The sequence below is a fragment of the Pyxicephalus adspersus genome, chromosome 5 (genome assembly GCF_032062135.1).
Source record: "Pyxicephalus adspersus chromosome 5, UCB_Pads_2.0, whole genome shotgun sequence".
Lineage (NCBI taxonomy): Eukaryota > Metazoa > Chordata > Amphibia > Anura > Pyxicephalidae > Pyxicephalus > Pyxicephalus adspersus.
Window position 1 is genome coordinate 111,044,732 of NC_092862.1, and position 9,716 is coordinate 111,054,447.

General features: G+C 39.2%; 1 protein-coding gene across 7 annotated transcripts in view; it reads left to right on the forward strand.

The window, feature by feature from the left end:
- The window catches only part of TBC1D5 (TBC1 domain family member 5), a 307,439-nt gene that overhangs the window by 64,068 nt on the left and 233,655 nt on the right, over positions 1–9,716 (forward strand). For 4 of the 7 annotated variants that reach the window (XM_072412436.1, XM_072412442.1, XM_072412439.1 and 1 more), the window contains one exon: positions 7,991–8,109. The exons of 2 other annotated variants lie outside the window; for them this stretch is intronic. The gene's annotated coding sequence lies outside the window, so the exon portion shown is untranslated. The remainder of the gene's footprint in view (positions 1–7,990; positions 8,110–9,716) is intronic. One more of the 7 variants, XM_072412438.1, reaches the window with a different exon arrangement.

Below are 9,716 nucleotides of genomic sequence, written 5' to 3' on the forward strand. Positions count from 1 at the left end.
CAGGGATTACATTGGGCACTAGAAAGCCGGATTACCTGAAGAATGGAAAAACAATGTAAAGAGCAATTATGGCATGGAAACATACAACATTCAGATTTTATGCAATGGCTGTCTTAAAAATGAAAATTATTGGTTACTATATGTTACTCCACCTAATATATTACTGTTTTTCATTATAGAAGCCTTTTTTAAATAAATCTAGCCAGATGTATGAAATAGTTGTTGGCCGATATGGTGATTTTTAATCATTTCACTTTTAAAAGTGTTTGCCAACATAAGATACCCCAGGCCATCGTCACTAATGAACTGAAAATCTTGTCCATTTTTCCATTTCTCCAAGGAAAAACTGGTGACAAGAGGTGTTTTCTTCTCATTTCTATATTAAAAGCATTCAATATTTCAACATACATAGACTGGAACACTTCGAAAACTGGCACCTTAAACACAAAAAGCCCATGTTAGGCCTGGCACACCCCAGGGTTTTGTCTTCTGTCCTCTGATGGGTGGGCTGCAGGGTTTTACTTGCATTTTAAATACATCTCCTGTTCATTTTTATGCAATCCCTAAGTGATTAGCATTTTGTTAAAAGCTTCACCAAAGCAGCAGCAAGCAGAACTGTTTTACATGCATTGGACTCACTGTAAGCCGAACTCTACAGACAAGATCAGGTGTAAAGACAACGTTTTACAGGTAATAATGTTTTTAATGTGAACAGAATTATATATTTATATATGTGCCACTAACAAAACGGCCTGGCAACTTGTACTCTAGAACTGTTTTGAAGTTTTTTACTTACCTAAACATTATGGCAAACTAACCTCCAGGATTACTCTCAGACTGACCGCTCAGTCAATGATTACTCCCTCAATTCTCATTCTATAACTTCTGTCCTTTAATTAGCTTCTTTGGTCTCCATTGGGTGCCCACTGATGGGGTAACTCCTGCGTATGTACACTGGTGTTTCACAACTCTCCCATCCAACTCCATTCTTGGCATCTGCTAGAAGACGGGTAAAAGAGTGTTTGACAAAACAACCACTGGGATTGGGATTAATGCAGCACTGAGGACACAGTTTTATGGTGCAAAAATATTGCCTTTTTTAACTCAAATAAGCTTTTTTGGCATACAAAAAGAAACAAGTCTTCCTTCAGCAAATTAATAAAAAAACTCCAACTCAAACAGTCCCATATGGTAAAAGACATTCACATAGAACCATAATTTTGGTGTTTGTAGCTTCCACTGGAGGGACATTTCCTGTTATTGTCCCTGGGACATCTAGTCGAAAGTCTTAGCTCTACACCATGGTGGCTTGCTACCACATCTGAGCATACACATCCACTCATGGAACATTTTCTAGAACATTGTAGTAAGCCCCACCTGATGGCAAGGTTAACTAAAATGATACCTGGTCACTGTCTAAAGCTTTCCAGTTCTGGTTCTTGGTTGGAATGAAAAGGCCCACCCAACCTTTCCCATTCATTCCAGACCCAGGAACAGTTTCTCGCAATAATGCAACAATAAGTTGCTGAAATGCTTTGGACTCCTTTCCCAATACCCTGTCTAGGGGAACTGGAAGCCTAAATTAAGGGAAATATTCCTGTACAATACATACAAAAAAGGGGGTTTATTGGCTTTTATATACGGTTGAAGTCAGACAATCAGTGTATTTTTTAATATTATTATTATTATTACACAATATTTATATAGCACTGACATATTATGCAGTGCTTTGCAAAGTCCATAGTCATGTCACTAACTGTCCCTCAAAGGGGCTCACAATGTAATGTCCCTACTATAGTAATATGTCATTTAATAAAGTCTAAAGTCAATTTTGGGGGAAGCCAATTATTCTAATTGCATGTTTTTTATACCAATGTTACTTGCACAGTTATACAGGACCAGAAAAAAAATTTCATGGGGATTTGTTTAGCAGGGTAGCTGGGTGCACACTAATGTCTGTATAGAATTACTCGGCAGGTAGCCAATGACCCCACAGTGATTTAAATGCAAACATTTCATTTATTTGTATCTACATATTCTTACCAAGCTGTAAATTATATCAGGGTTCTCCCCAGGCCCTTTTAGCTGGGTGCACCACCCTGCATTTTTCAGCACCCACCCGGCTGTTTTTGGGTGGTTACCAAAGAGTTTAGTCACAATACAGGGGCTGACACCCACCTACAATTTCTACCCACCCAGCTTAAAAAAATTTCTGGGTTGAGCACTGTATATTTAAAACAAACACCCACTGACCTCTACCTCTAGTACTTCATGTTGAAAAATAATTTGCCTAGCTCCAGTTAAAATAAAGCATTGTCTAAAACAGAAAGTTCTATTTGTTTCTAGTTGACGCTGCTATTCCAGGTTTAATGATGTCCTGCATAATTTAACTTGTTAGGGGTGTGGGGGGTTCAGAGGTTTCATAATTCTTCAAAAAAATGTCTACATAGCCTGGTCGCAGGCTCACTTTAATATGCAATTTTTTTCTCTTTCATGCCAGTAGTTTCACTGTCTGTATTTCAACTTAGTGTGGCCATTGTCATAATGATACTAATATTTGGGTTTCATTATCCAGGTGATATTTGTTATTCGGAATCTGTTCTTAACATTTATGTAACTTCAGATAAGCAGGATTAGTCGCCATCTATAAACACAGTGAAATTTAAAGAGCAGCCTGACGTTCTTAAAATGCCACACTAGCAGTCCTTATGGCCAATTTGAATGTGGCCTTTTTGCTGTGTGTTTGCGTTCATTTGTTTTTGCTATATACAAGATGAATGTGACGTACGGCAGAGTAAGATTAGCTCATCAATGCATGCTATTGGGATAGGGAAAAAAAACCTGTCTAGAAAAGAGACAAATTAACGGAGGTTGAAATCTATGTCTCGCTGATTACAATTATGCACATTGCTTGCAGTTCAGACAAGGGTTTGCAGGCGCATTTGCCTTCCTTCCCCTGCAAACATCTGTGAGCACAGTGCTGCAGGGGCTCTTATGCAAGCAGTACTGTACAGTCATTCTACAGATCTGCCTACATGATCAAAATAAATGGACAGTTTTGTCTGCACATTATTTTATGATATCCGTATGAAAATACAGTCTGAGAACATCTTACATTTCTGCTCTTGCCAGAAGCTTTTGTGGTCCTTGTCAGCGATATTGGTTATTATTTGAATTGCATTTTCTGTGGTTTTTATAAATTACATTACTCAGTAGCTACTGCTGCCACTGAGGGTATGGGCTTATACACAAGAGAACTAATGATTTCAATAGGAACCACTGCATAGACTCTACAAAATTATCATTGCTATACTGTGTGATAGCGGTAAAAAAACACAACAAAAGCAAGGCTGATATTACAAAAATACCACTTAGGTCTGTAATTTATTTTGCTTTTATTTTGCATTTACATGTTCCTAGATTTCTTTCTCATAAACATGTCAATGAAACTTTTAAATAAAACCTTTCTGTTTATTACATACCTTTTTAGAATCGGTGTTATCACTAGGTCCCTTCGCTTTTCTGTGCAATTCAGGCAGATCAGGATGGTGTGAGGAGTTCGCAAGTGCTATACATAGCTTCCTGAAAACTTCACTTAGTCCTACCTTTGTACTCATCTTAAACGTTCTCAGCCTGGATGCAAACAGTGGCCAGGAACTTGGAAGGAGTTATGCAAATAACAAATTGCCTTAATGAGTGGATGTCAGTCTAGAAAAGGTGGAAGTCATAGGCTGCATTTGTATGCAGACCACTTTATGTAACCATCTTAACTGTAAGTGATACCTTTCAGGTATTTGTTTTCTTTTATGTCAGTAATTTAGCTTCATGTGTGCACATTTCCTAGGGTTGTCCATATGCAAGTGATACATTATGTAGATGCTGATACTATGTGTGAGAGCCACTGCTGTCAAGGATTTTATTGCACACCATATTTCACATGTTTACTGAACTTAAACTCAGCAGTGTCACAAAGCAGCTCAGTGAATCAGGGCCATACAGAGATTTACCTGTACAAGTACAGACTCAATACTTAGGGGGTTAGGTTTTAATGTGTTGTGCTGTCAGCAGTGGCAGAGGAGAACTGATAATTTGGTGCTCTAAACAAGACACTCCAAGTGTCCCTCTCCCCACCCCTATCCCATCAGAGTCAACAAGACATTTCCAGCAGTGGCCCACCTCCACCTGATACAATGCCTGTTCTGCTGAATAAGTTAAGCTGCGTACACACGGCAAATTTTTCTCGCCCGATAATCGGTATCGGCCAATTATCGGGCGAAAATCTGCCGTGTGTACAGTCGGTCGTCGTCCATCGTCCGACGACCGTCCTGGCGGATCCATGGACGATCGACGACGACTGATCCTAATGAAAGGGAAGGGGAGAGCGCGCAGCAGGGTGCTGCTCCGTCGCTCTCCCCCTCCCCTCTCCATAGAGCATGAACGGTGCTGTATGTACAGCATCGTTCATGCATCGTGCAGTCTTTTCTCGTTGGAAAGGATCGTGAAAGATCCTTTCCAACGAGAAAAATTGCAGGTGTTAGAATACCCTTTATTTACATTGCCAATAACTTTACAGAAGCACAATTTCACCAGCATCGAAAATCATTGGTTTATTTTTCAACCATATATGATTTTCTCCCATAAAATACTGGTCATTTAGAAAAGGTAACCAGAGTTCAGGTAAACTTTAATTACCTTTTTCAGGAACAGCTAATGTTGAGACATGCATGTAAATTAAGTAATGCAAGTGCAGCAATTAGGACTATGTAAGAAACCACCTCCATCACTTCATCCCCCACATCCCTTTTACACTGCTCTTTACCTTTTCCATCACTCAAATTCCCCTGCACCCATTTCCACAACTGCACTCCCTTCTACTTCTGTACCTTCATTTAACTTCAGTATCCCACCAGTGCACTCCTTTCTACCTATGCAGACTAGCTCCTTGGATACATAACTTTACTCCTGATTCCCTGTCTAGAATCTGCAGTAGATTGCCTTCCTCCTTACGTGTCTAGTGGCTTTCCAGTTGTCCAAATACCAGCCTGCACCCTGTCTGTGGCAGAGAACCACCATGCCTCAAACTCTTACCTTCCCTGGCATCCTGTAGGAATCCAGGCTTAGGCCCTACTCTCCTCCCCAGTCTGCTGGCCAGCGCGGCTTCCTACCTCCAGACTGCACATTTTAGCTTCCCCTGGCTTAAGGAGGTCTTCCTGCTCTATGGACCAGGGGCAGGGCTAAGTCAGAAGGTCACGTCTGCTATCAGAAAATATTTCTGGCAGTGTAATGTGTCTCTACCAGTGGGAAAACACTCACTAGTTCAATTGTGTCTTAAGCAGTTCACTGAAGAAAGGAGCTCAGCATCAGGAAGGGAGGGATAGAGTTTAGGATTGCCTAAAGTTCATTATTGACTCAGAAGAATAGGTTTGTTCTAATTTTTATTAAATTGGTAAGATAAATGGTTGCCTGCACTTTTTAATGTAAAGCAGTGGCCCCCAACCTTTTGCAGCTCGCAGACCACTGAATCTATGGACATGTGGTCCCAAGTCCTGTGTCACTCATAGGGGAAGAAACTTCCCCGAGTGATGTCATAATGCCAGAACCCGCCCACTGAGACAGAACCCGTCCACCGCCGTGAGCCTGCAATCTCTTCTGGAGACCTGGTCCGCAGCTCTGGCTGGTGCGCCAGCAGCCAGAGATGCTGACCACCGTTGGTGCCCGTGCTCTCACGGCCCACCTGTCAGACGGCCGGGGCCCACTAGTGTACCGGGGATTGGGGACCTCTGATGTAAAACATACCTACAGAGTATGAGAACCATTTATGGCACTATTAATAGTTTGGGTTACTGTTTTAAGTACAGTAGAGCAGTAGAAAGACTCCTCGTTTTTCCTACACTGACACACCTCCTACCTCTGATTGGTCACTGGTCACAGAGACTTTGGACTCTTCCTCCCAGCCCCTGAGGATCTTTTGCAGCCCCAGTAAAGTAAATAAAAAACTGCACCAGGGGATGCTACACAGGGGCAAAAGAGGGAGGTGACTGTAATGTATCCAAATTGGGTCTCTTTTGCAAGTGGAGTACTTGATACATACTGATCAAGGTTTTTCTGTGAAAACTTTGGAATTCGTATTTTTGGCCTCTGCTGGTGACATTTAACCTACTGCTGTGTTATACCGGGGCAGAATAATGTTTACACAGGCTATCTGAAAGGCATATACAGCCTTTACCAGTAATTTTTGCGATACAGAAAGACACACGTTTAGGAGGTTTACTTGAAGCATTTCTAACTATTTTGACTTTTTTTTAATTGATTGTTTAAAATATTTGCCTATTTACATATTTATGGCTCATGTTCCTAAAATCCCTCAAAGACGGGCTGTTAATTTATTTGCACTGTGCAGTGTAAACGGCAGTGCTATATATACATTTTATATTTATGGGTGGAAGAACGTTGCTGAGGGGAGCTTTGAAACCACCTTTTTAGCTCTAAATAGCTATTGTGTACATATGGTAAGGTACTGCTGCTTAACAATTAGTAACTGCTTTGATGAAACTAAATTACATTTTTAAGTTCCCATCAGGAAGTCGCACCACATATCTGTATTAATGTATTCAAGGCTCGAGAAGGAAAGTTAATTTTCCAGCTTAAATATTTAATTCAAGCTTAAAATTTAGTCTGTAATTAGAGCTCCCAAATGGCAGGAACATGGAGTATTTGTCCATTTTAATTAGATTGTTGTTTACCTATTAATTATATATCATATCTTGTCATATAGTTTTGATGGTAACAGATGGTGCTAGGAGTTAGTAAGGGTTTGAACAAAATAAGATTCCACATGATTTATTAAGTTGCACTTTATTAGTGAGTGGTCTGCTTTAGTTAATTCTCTAGGAAAAGAACTTAGCTAAATTTTTACTAATTTTTATATGATTATTCCTTTGTGGAATGAACATCTCTGCATCATTTTTCACTGGAAAGGAAAATATTGCGGTTTCATTTCTCTCTGGTAAAAGTAACACTCCTTTGCTGTCATGCTGTATAATTTGATTTCCTTAAGATATATAGTGCTGCTCTGAAAAACCCAATAATAAAGAAGTTAATGCTTTGCCACAGTGGCTGTCATTACTTGCAGCTTTTTTTTTGCCCTAATGCTAGCAATATGTGCTCATACACAAATAGTTATCATGCACCTAGGGATCCAGGTAAAAATGCAGAGAAAGGAACAGGGGTGTTGCTTATGGGAAAACCAATTAAATTTTAGCAATTAATTTTTTACAGGTGCCTAAAAAGCATAGTGCTTGCTATGTGCGTCATTGAGTAATTCTTTCCTCTAGCCAATTTTATTCACCCATATATGTGTATGGACTTGGTGGAAAGGACATTGTGCATATTTGCAGGGGATTTCCACTACCTATAACATGCATGGACCAGACTTGGAATTAAGGAATTCCTATTGTTACTTTAGTAGGATTGTTGTTGCTGTTTTTTAATTGTTTTGTTTTGGGTTTTTTTCTATTCCAAACCACAGGCCAGCAGTGGAACATAAAGTCAGCGCACATGTTTAATTTTTTTTATCTGATAGAGGTTCTGCATTTTTTTAGCCTTTTTAGAATTCACTTACCTCAACAAGACATAAAAACCAGGTTTCTGTCCTCTCTTTAAGCTACTGTGGTAAAAACAGTGCAGCTCGGTCAAAGTAATAGTAAAAAAAAAAAAAAAAAAAAAAAAAAAAAAAAAAAACACTGATTAAATTATTGCTGTGCATTCTCCTCCCATGAGCAAGCTCACACCATTTACTTTGCAATGCAATAGGCTCTCATTGACTCTCAGTAGAGCCCCCTCCCTTGTCTTCTTGTTCAGGTAATTGATATCAAATACTTGTTTTTTTTTAATACATTACTGCAATAAATGTGGGTCATTTATTTATATAGTTTTTTAATAGTTTTCCTTGATGAACATGCATTAAACTAATCTCTCTGATTATTTGCAGCAGGACTACAGAGCAACACATACACCTTCAATCAGGACTTCTAGTGCAATCTCTTCACTGGTGGAAGACATAAAGAATAGTACAGATAAGACATAGTTGCTTGGTTTTGAGGTTTGAAAGTAAGTAAATTAGACCTTTTTCCCTAAATTTTTAATATCTTGAGAGTTATAAAATATTTAGATATAAATATAGCTATTTATGATTTGCCCTTGTGGTTAATGGTAAAGAGCCAGTACCATTGGCTTGGGATCAAGATTTATTCTAGTTGGGGGAAATTGGAATGTAGATAGAGGATTTTTACTTTTTAACATCACAGAAAGTCTTAAGACTTCTGGATTACTGATTCTAGTGGTATAGTAAAATAATAAATTTTCAGTGGTTGCACAAAACAAAATGGGCACAGTGCTTAGGGGGTTATAGTCATACGTCTTGAGCCCTTGTTGGGAAGCTAATGGTTTTTGTTGTATTTTAATGTCAGGATATTAGTGAACTCTTTTATATCAGTGTGTAAAACAGTGTTTTATAATTCAGTCTAAGATAGTAAACTTCTAGAATATAGGGCCTGATTTATGAAAGCTCTCCAAGACTGGAGAGAATACACTTTCAGGGCCATAGTGTTTTAAGGACTTTAATGGTCTTTCTTAGAAGCCAAAGCAACAGCGTTCACTCAACAGTGCCATCCCTCTGACTCATTCAGTTGTATGTGTTCTTAGTAGTAGTTACAGCATATTCACAGCATAGTAATAAATCTCAGCAAAAGTGATGGTGAACTTAGGCTATGTATAAACAACAAATATTTCTCTTCCGATTATCGCTTCAGGGCTGGTATCGGATGAGAATCTGACGTGTGTACAGTGCTCGCCTGATGTCGTTCATGGATCCATAAACAAATAATCACTGCAATACAAGTAAAGGGGAAAGAGCACAGTGAGGTGCTGCTTGCTCATTCTACCCCCTCGCCATAGAGCAGAAGGATGCTGTATGTACAACGTCCGTTCATGCATCTTTCAGTCTTTTGTTATTGGAAAGGATCAGGAAAGATCCTTTCCAACGACAAAAGTCTAATGTGTGTACGAATGAACTACAAGCAGTCCATATGTGATAATCATGTCCTAGTCATGTAGGACAATTTTTATAATTACAGAAGTTATTATTTAAAAAATAAGAAGCACTGTGCTTAGCCTGAACAGGCAATAAATGTATATTACTTTTTGTTTATATGTGTTTATATACCTTGTATAATTTGTAAAGCAGATATTACAGGTTTGCAGGTGAACTTTGTCTTGTACAGGGGTCCCCACATCTGACAGTGGACTGTGAGAGCCGGGAGACCAGCGGTGGTCCACGGATCTGGCCGGCGTACCCCCCAGCGTGGTCAGAAGAAGGGGGCGCACCAGCCAGAGCTGGTGTTGGTCGAATAGCTCACTATTCGATTCGCCAGCTATTCGGCCGAATATAGAAAAAAAATTCGGGTGGTCGAACATCGAATTTGAACACCATTAAAGTCAATGGGAGAAAAATCCGGGTTTGTTTCAGCACTGTGTAGAGCTTCTACAGCCTCCAAACAGATTTAAAAAGATACATTATAAAAGGATACATAAAAAGATACATTGTAAAAAGATACATGAAAAGATACATTGTAAAAAGATACATAACACTATTACATACCCCTGGACTTCACATGAAGATTAAAGTGCACCTGTCAAATCAATTTTAGGCTAAAGCT